Raw genomic sequence first — 10,522 nt, forward strand, 5'->3', positions numbered from 1 at the left:
GGAATTGTCTGAAATTATCTTGAATAATATTGTCTATTTTTTTGGTTGGTTGACTCTTTAATAGACTGAATATATGCAAACTAGTTATCTTACATACAAGATGAACAATTTTGTAATTTGAATCAAAAACTATTTCATAAACAGTCATATTTTGAACTAGATCGACATGCATCTCAACATCAATACATATAGTTGGAATACTTTTAGACTATCCCAAAATATGATGTCAGGAAAATAAGAGTAATTTTTTCTATTACTTCAAGTTGATTATTGAGCAATTATGTCTAAGCAGGAATATTCTACATATATTTATTTCTGTAAGGTTTCCGTATTCATTTTTTTATCCATTTCATTTAGTCAGACATAAAGTTTAAACCAACCAAAATACAGAAATAATTCATTTTTGCTATTAATATAGGATAATATTAGAACACTGATAAATTTTATTTACCAAAGAAATTTAATAATTGTTCATTTCTTCTGAGTCAATAGATAATGAGGTCAATTAAAATGTTTTTGAGACTATATTATCATGTATCAGGAATTGACAGATTATAAACTATTGATACTAAAATTCTTTAAAAGTGAGAGAACATACATATGTAAAATTATGTTTTAAAGTGATTCATCACTTTTTTAAGACAGACAAATATTGAAATAGGAAAAGAGAGATTAAATCTAAAAAAAGAATATAGCAGATAGCCTTAGATTTCAATAAAAATAATTTCTTTTATATCAAATAGATTGTATACAATATGCCAGTCTTTACATTCATAATTTAGAATCTTTATAGGTAGTTTTTAATACTGTCAACAATGACTATAAGTAAACAATTGTATCATGTCAAATTTAGAATTTGAAGGGTTTTTTTCTTTTTTTTTTAAAGATTTATTTATTTATGCACACAAGAACTGGGGTACAGGCCAGAGGTGCGGGGAGTGAGAGGCTTCACCAGAGACAGAGTGGGGAACAGAACAGGCAGATCGACGGAAATACACTGCTGAGGGGAGCAGCAGGTGAGTCAGGAGAGGTCTGCTGTGCCATATAGGTAGCTCCCTGGCCAGGGATCAAACTAATGCTGCAGTGGCTGCGGATAGCTTCATAGGTTGCATTTTATTTTTTATTTTTTTTTAAAGTTTTGCCAAATTGGCTTTTTTCCCCCCAAAGATTTATTTATTTATTTATACAAGCACTGGGTACAGTCAGAAGCGTGGGAGGGTGAGAGAATTCACCAGAGCTAGAGCGGGGAGCAGAACAGGCAGAAGGACCGAAGTACACTGCTGAGGGGAGCAGCGGGCGGCAGGAGAGGTCTGCGCGCCATGTGGGACCCGCCTCCGGTGGCCTGAGAGCAGCCAGGGATCGAACTGGCGCTGCAGAGGCTGAGGGCAGCTTGGCAACCCAGCGCTCAACTGCTGAGCCACCGGGGAGGCCCCATAGGTTGCATCTTAACCCCTTGCACTATCAGGGATGTCCTGAAGGTATTTTATTATAAGCATATGTAATACAATTATAAAATTCTTTTCATGATTTAGTTTGCTCAAGTATGTTCACAGAACATTTGAAAAAGAAGAGAGGATATAGATTAAAAGTGATCCCACACAAAATATTGAATTAAAAGGAAATTCATCCTGAATTAAAAAAAAAAAATTGTGTTCTATAGCAAACATCAAACTGCCTGAAAAATGGCACAAAGGTATCTGCATTTCTAGTATATAAGAAAAAATGAAAACAGAGATCAAGGGAACATTTTTTGACTCTGCATTGATAACCATGGATTTATTTATAACTATTTGTCATATACAAAGTAATGTGCATACACAAAGTAATGATACTGTTATAAGAAATAACTTCAAATATTGATTAAGACTGAATTAATACAGGTGCTGTTTAGACATCCATGACTTCTACTATTATTTACAATAGTTGTCAATAATAAACATACAGCCCTAATTACAGATTTGATCCAATTATGGATTGGTTGCTTTATTTTCAATAAATAACTCTGCATGTCTTAATCCGTAGACTATTTTCATGCGTCCCTTGGTCTTGACCCAATGTTTCACCATCATTCAACATTTTTACAAAGCCTTATTGTTCAATTCTATCTATATCTGACACATACAATTAACCAGATGTTGAAAATGCGATCAGGTAGGATTTCATAGAAATATGAATCATCTAGGTCTGATGCACCCTTACTTGAAAAATATTTTACATATTTTATATTTAATTTAATTTTATATTTAGTGTTAATGAATACATTTTAAAAGGGTTATATGTGATGTATTTTCAAAATACAGACCTACATAGAGATCACTTTAACTGAAAATGGAGGTATAACAGGAATTATTTGGGAAAACTAACTGGAGAACTATAAGGGTAGACTATAAAATTTCTATGTGGCAAGCAGCTCTATGAAGAATACATGTCTAAATTATATTTGTGAAAACTAAGGAGATTTAAAAACTTTGGGAGTATACAATTTGTATAATACCTATGTTGTGTTAGGAAATAAAGTATACGGTTACCCAAATCTACATTTTATTGTAATAATAATAAGAGGAAGGGGAGAAAGTATAGGAAGGGAGGAGAAGGTAAAAGGAGGAAGACTCGGCAGAGGAGGAGGAGAACAACTTGTTATATAAAGTAATGGGGCCAAATCACATTTTGCCAAAAAGCAGAGACATGCAAAATAAAGCATGAAATATTCAATATATATCTGAGATAAAAATAAAGAGAAATAACCAAATGCCAGAAAAGAATAAATTCAGAAAAATAGATGTAAAAAGATGTTCCAGTTTTGAATCAGATATAGATCCTGGAGAAGATATGTGTGGATATTTTATTTATATTTACTTATTTATTAAAAGATAGAAAAATATTTACATATCCTGGATACAGAAAGTCTTCCAAAGTCAAACAAAGAAAATTTAATTCCATAAAATATCAAACCTTATGTATAGTAGAATATGGCAAAGGATTAAAATCCATATTATATAAATAATTCTTTACATAAACAGTCCAATATAATCTTTTGCCATAAGTTGCCAATATTGTCTCTGATATTTTTCTTTTTAATATGTTTATAACTTATTCTGCTACCAAAAATGTATTGAAGTTTTACACAGTTAAATTTCCTTTTACTTTGTTTGACTTTCGAAGACCTTCTGTACCCTAAGATTTCATGAGTGTGAGGACTTTTTAATACCCATGTAGTTACCCTTTTTGACTCCATGAAGCAGGAATTGGAAAAAGTTGTCTTTTGCTTTTATGAATATGTGACACCGATGAGAAAGGGGATCAAAATGCTTTTAGAAATCCAATTAATCATTTTGACAGTATAACATTTTAAAGCCTCAATGATTACTTGAAAGACCTGAGTCTAGGGGAATCTACTGTATTTAACAAGACTCCCACCTGATTCTTAAGCATACTAGCATATCAGTTGCCCTTCTTGGAGAGATGGTCCAAAAAAATACAAGTACTCTCAGACAAATTACCTCAAACTGACCTGAGAGGAAAGAGAATTTATCTCATTTGATTCACCATTAAGCCATTATATTATATTTAATGTTGAAATAAGATTACATAGAATATTTGTAAATAGAGGCAGAATTACATATTTTAATGCAAATACCTAGTGGAGAAATTATCCCAATAAGACTTTTTTTTTTAAAGATTTATTTAATTATGCATACAAGAGCTGGAGCACAGACCAGAGATGTGGGGGGTGAGAGGATTCACTAGAGACAGAGCGGGGAACAGAACAGGCAGACTGACCAAATTACACTGCTGAGAGGAGCAGCGGGTGAGTCAGGAGAGGTCTGCTGTGCCATGTGAGTTGCTCACTGGCTGGCCGGGGGATCGAACTCATGCTGCAATGGCTGTGGACAGCTTCATAGGTTGCATCTTACTCCCTCGCACCACCAGGGAGGCCCCCATAAGGACTATTTTATCTCATAATTTTCAATTAATTATTTTAACAGCACAAGCAGCTAAACCAAGTCAGTGTCATTTTAAAAAACATAGTAGTTCTAGAAATTTAATATTTGAATAAAATATACTTCATAATCAAAGGTAGAATTTTTTGTTACGAAAAAATTGATTTGTTTTTGTGGAATTTTTTTTCTCCTAGGGTTTATTTAATGAGCCAGAGACTTCATTTCTAGGAAAGAAGTATGATTACTAACTGCTTAAATTATAAGTCAATTCAAAATGATTAAGTAGATTCTGATTCTGAGATATATTGAAGGTTTATTAATTAAAAATAAATATTTATTAAATACCTTCTACACAAAGCACCAAACAATACACACTCTCTGTGCCTTATTGAATTTAATAATACTTTCTAACTTGGGATAGTTATAATTGGTTGCAACCATGACTTGAGGCTGAAAACTCACTCTTTTATCCTCTCTGTGTTAAAGCAGAAAATGATACTGAACATTGGATTCTTTTGTAGTATGTGAGTTCGTTTATTTTCTGAAGGGAATTTGAATTTTGGTCATAAATGTTTAGAGCACATCTGGCATATAGGATAAGTAAAATGATCAGCCATTAGACAAACCACAAAGGGTCAGCGTGGAGCATGTGCCATGCATGGGTTTGGGGACTGCACCCTGGGGGAGTGCTGAGGCATGTTTGCCCTGCTGCTTTAATTTGTCCTACATGATTTGTTAAGCTAACAAAAGAAAACAGGGAAGCTTGCTTGACTAAATATGCCAAGGCTGCAATCAGGCACTTCACCTATTCTTTCCAGCCCACTACCCCAGTGAGAGCTGCAGATGCATAAGAGTTGGCGGCTACTGCAAGGTAAATATGGCACGGTAGTCAGAAAGAATTATGAACTATAAAAATGTAAGCTACAGATGCTGCACTGGAAGAATACGCAGAGATGGATAAAATAAAAACAAAACAAAAAAGGCATGAAATATTCATAGAAGGAAAAATTAAAACTTACTCTCTTAGCTCTCTAGATAAGCAACATTTGTGTGTTTAAATATATCTCAGATTATTGATATTTCTGTAAATTGTACGATAATAATATAGAAATACAAACATGAAAAAAATGAATCTACAAAGGAGAAAAACTATCACCTGTGAGGAAATGGTTTGTCAAGTCACACCACAAATTTGAAGCAGGGTTGAAATTACAACCTGAGTCTCATAATTCCTAGTGTAATCCTCTTTCCATTGAAGCATTCTGCCTGCTATTTCCCATCATCAATATTCTCGCATTGTGTTGCCATTCAATATGTTATTTGTTTTCTCAAATATCATTGCTTAATGAATTCAAAATACTTGATATTTTGTTCATAAATCAAATAACATACAACTTCTGCTAAATGTTTCATTTTGTTTAATTACAACAGCTGTTTAAAAGTATTTTAAGTGATAATATATATTACAGTTTCTCTTATGACAATATTCCTTATATGATTATGCCCTTCTGTTGTTTTTGGTTTCATTTTTTTCTTTTCTTTTTTAGTTCCTTAAAAAGCTAGATATGCTATACTCTTAATCCTATTTATTAACATTTTTTTTAAGTCTTTCATTCTTTACACTACCTCTATATGTTTTGGAAGCTGTAGTTCAGTTTTCATATCCTCATCTTTCTCTTGCTTCTGACTTTCTTCAAATATCTATTAATCTTGAATAGTTTTTCATATTTAAAAACTAAGGACTATGTTGATTAATATTGGTATACTGCCATTTTATTCTTCTGCACTGAACTGTGGATGATTGCAAATCAGTTTTCTTTGCATTATACAAGGAATAAACCTAAGCTCTTAAAAAGTGGCCAGGGTCTAAGGAAAGGCAAACTCTATTTAAGGTGTATTCTTAGGGAGATGCTTCAGACCCTCTGAATAGCTATCAATACTTTGAGCTCAGCATGTTTATTATTTATTTCAACTGAGTGACACTGAACTCCTTTGTTTGTTTATTTCCCCTTGTAACTTGGGTATTAAAAATTATCTTAAAATTAATCTGCTCTTTTAAGTTCCCACTTGCCCCTTTGGTGGATCAGCTATTTAGAAACTATTTCTTGGGTTTGATTAAGGGTAAATGCTACAGCCCTACAGCCAGTTACTTCTTGTGCACAGAACATACACATTTTCAAACACAGTTCTTTAAATCACTACTAAGATGTCTTCTCCAATAGCCCATCACTGCATTAAGATTCCCTGTTGTATTCTCTTTGACGCAAAGTTAGTTGTATATTCTCCTCATCAGATTTCTCATTCAGTAAATCATTTGTTCTCTCTCTTCCAGAGATGTGTGAATATTTCTCTTTTATTCATGGCATTTTCTTACTTTGATAGGGATTTGTTCTTTTATTTTATTTAGTACATTTCAATTCTGATTTCAATTAGAGCTTATAAAAAAGGGTAAATTTATATATTTTGCTATTTTGAATCATATATTTATTTGCTTTTTATCTTTATTTTTCATTGTTTTGATGATACATTTTTAAAAGTACATATAAGTCTATCTTTTTTTAATTTTCATCTATAGTTTTTATTATGAAGATTTTTTTTAAAGATTTATTTATTTATACAAGCACTGGATACAGTCAGAAGTGTGGGAGGGTGAGAGAATTCACCAGAGCCAGAAGGGAGAGCAGAGCAGGCAGACTGATGAAGTACACTACTGAGGGGAACAGTGGACCGCAGGAGAGGTCTGCGCGCCATGTGGGACCCTTGCACGGCAGTCGGGGATTGAAACTGCGCTGCAGAGGCTGTGGGCAGCTTCGCAACCCAGCGCTCAACCGCTACGCCACCGGGGAGGCCCTATTATGAAGATTTTATCCTCTTAATAATATCCGATATTTTCCTATTAATAATTTTAATTATTTCAAAGTTGTATCCATTTTTTTTTCTTTTCTGTATGATGATGAGAAACACAATGGGAAAACATAAAAATAAACAATTTTTATGGGCATCAACATATGATTTACCAGGTTCTCTTTGGAGGAGAATTTATGTTAGCGATCCACAGCATATTGTGTAGTCAATAAAGTATAGGACCTAGATGGTAAAGCCTTGTATTTTAAGTTTTTTATACAATGAGAATGCCATTTAAACATTTATGGGGCCTATTATAACCCTATTATTCTCCCAGCTGGCATGGGTTATGATGAGGGTACATAAACAACATATTAAGAGATTTATATAAATTTAAGTCCTCTATGTTAGCATTGCTTTGTGACAAGACACTTCAGAGCTAGAAAATGACAATGTCTATTCTCTAGCCTCACTTTTCATCTGGCTTAGGCTAATACCATCTTTTAGGAATTTTTATTTATATTTTATACCAAAAGATTAAATAAACTCAAAAGGAGGTTACTGTATTGGACATATGGTATTTTTATCTTACATTCTGACATGGAATTTTAGATTTAGTTATACCCTTGAAAATACAAAGACTATGTGCAACTGAACATATTAATTACATGGTTTTTCTTTGTCCAATGTTGTGACTTTTTCAGTTTTCTTTTGGACAAGGTTTTTCTTCAGTATCAAAAGAAAAGAATGTTTTTCCTGCAAAATGTACTTTCACTTTTATTTTTTATTAAAGTAACATTGCATTATAACATTATATGTTTCACTGAACATTAATGGGTATATAGAACATACTTAGTTCTCTGATAAAATGGACAAGTCTTTTTAAAAGGAAATAATTTAGTTTATTAGTTATACACTAAAAACTGCATGCTATATGTTAATGAAACATTCAATGAAAACTAAGACATTGCTAAAGATATTAGAACAAAACAAAGAGATAAGGAAATTTCATGTTTGTGGGTGGGCAGAATTGATTTCCTTAAAATGACCATCCTTCCAAAAGCAATATATAAATTCAATGCAATACCTATCAAAATGTCATTGATAATTCTCAAAGAAATAGAGCAAGTTATACTAAAATTTATCTGGCCTTAAAATAGAGACTGAATAACTAAAGCCACTTGGAGAAAAAAAGGAGGAAAAAAGGAGATGTTGTGTTACCCAATTTTAAACTGTATTTTAAACCAATAGCAATTGAAACAGCACAGTACTGGGATGAGAAAACACACAGAGACCAAAAAGGAAGACTATATGGCCCAGACAGAAATTCACACATACATTGACATACGTTGTTTATGATAAAGGAGCCACAACCATACATGGAAAAAGGAAAATCTCTTAAAAAAATGAGGTGGATAAACTGGACAGTTACATGTAAAAGAATGAAACTGTATTATTCTCTAACTCTAGACAACAAATAAGTTAAAAATTGATTAAAGACTAGGATAGAAGACCTGAAAACTTAAAGCACATAGGGAAAAACATGACATCAATGATACAGATATCTATAGGCACTCAACCCCAATGGCAAGGGAAATAAACAGTTGACACCTCATCAAATAAAAAAGTGAAAGTGAGAGGAAATATCAGCAGATGAAAAAGATAACTTACTGCATGGGAGAAATGAGCTGCACATCACATATTCAAAAAGGGGTTAATATAAAGAACTCACCCAATTTAACTCAAACAACAAAAACTCCTCAAATATTGGGTAGAAGATCTAGAATAAATTCTTCTCCAGAGAGAATAAACAAATAACCAAGACATCTGAAAAAATGTTCATCATCACTTCTTACCAGGGAAATGCAAATTAAATCCATAATGTGACATCACCTCACGTGAAAAGAATGGCTTACATCAAAAAGACTGTTAACAAGTGTTGAAATTGTAGAAAAAGAGGAAGCTTCATACACTATTATTAGGAATGTAAATTATTGTAGCCATTATGGAAACAGGTACGGACCTTCCTCAAAAAGCTAAAAATAAATCTACCAACTTATCTAGTTATCCCACTTCTGGGAATCTAACTGAATAGTAAATCATCAACTTGAAGAGTTACATGCAGTACAATGCATACTGCAGTAGTATTTACATTAGTTAAAATATGGAAGTAGGGCCTCCCTGGTGGTGAAGGCAGTTGAGCGCAGCACTGTGAAGCTGTCCGCAGCTTCTGCAGCACAGGTTCTATCCCAGCCAGCAGGGGAGATACTCTCCTGTCTCCTGTCTTGGCTGGTGCTCCCCTCAACAGTGTGTTTCAATCAGTCTGCCTGTTCTGATCCCTGCTCTGTCTCTGGTTAATCCTCTCACCCTCCTGCACATGTGGCCTGTGTCTCAATTCTTGTATGCATGAATAAATAAATCTTTAAAAAAAATAAGGAAGCAACCTAAGAACCCAGTGATAGAGGATTCATTCCAGCTACTTCCCGGAATTTGAGGATGCATGCTAGAAAGTTCACTGCTGATAAATTAGTTTGTATTTTCTTTATAAATTTTATATATTTTAAATAGGATATAAAAGATAAAAAGTACACATTATAATTCTATATAAAATATAATAGACTTGTTGGCTGAGACTTTATAATGAACAATTACAGACATTTAGATCTACATTTTCTTTTCAAACGTCAAATTTCACCATCATTCACATATTTTCATTTTCCTTCCCTAACCTAATTCTACCATGTATTTTTCTAAGAGTTCTTTCTCTTAAGTTATTTCTTTCATGATTCCACCCATTAATCAATTGTACAATCTGAAAATATGCAAATTATTCTTGACTCCTTCCTTTCTTTAACCATCAACATTTAATTAAATCAATTAGACCTCTGTATCATTCAAATCCATCCAATTTTCTCCTTTACATTGACATTGTTTAAATTCCTACTCAACTTTTCTACTTTTTTGAGCTTCTGAGATGAGTTTCTTACATTAATCTATTCCTCTTTAAATAATACCACACACTGCAGTCATTTTTTTTCTTTCTGCATTATTTTAACCCATAATTAAAAATATTCTAACCATAAATGACAATATTTTCCCAAGTAAATAACCACAGACAATCAATAATGTGGTTTATCATGTTTTTAAGGATTTAATTATATGTCTTTTTTACTCCTGTATAATTTTGACTTATAGTTATGAGTACATTTATGCTGGTAATTATTTATATTAAAGTTGAAGTATCTTTTGCAATACAATCAAGCATTAATATATGGTATGTACTCGTGTATGCATTTGCTAAACATATTTTCAAAACTGTCAAGTAGAATTCATTTCATTCTTTAAAAAACCATGAATATTTATTCTTTATATGTCATGATAAATTGAAACTGTCATTAAAATTCTGTGATATTTCTGAATCAGTTTCATGGTGATATTACATTCTGGGATAATTTAGACATAAAATATGATATATTTTCTAAAGAATTATGCATGATAAGCTTGCTCACAATATCTAACATAATGCAGTCTTGAGCTGAACTATTTAGAATACTGATAAGATGGAAGGTGAGCAAAATAAAAATTATTAATTATGTATATCTGTAGCTTTAAGATAATATTACTTATTAATTCTTCTGCTTTCTAAGCACCAGGATATAACACCAATTTGTTTAAATTTGTAAAAATAAAAACAGAGCTTAATACAGCCCTCTTCCTATTTAATGATGAATTGTATT

This window comes from Talpa occidentalis, unplaced genomic scaffold (genome assembly GCF_014898055.3).
Source record: "Talpa occidentalis isolate TD23 unplaced genomic scaffold, MPIMG_talOcc4v2.1 talOcc4.3, whole genome shotgun sequence".
In the NCBI taxonomy this organism is placed as follows: Eukaryota; Metazoa; Chordata; class Mammalia; order Eulipotyphla; family Talpidae; genus Talpa; species Talpa occidentalis.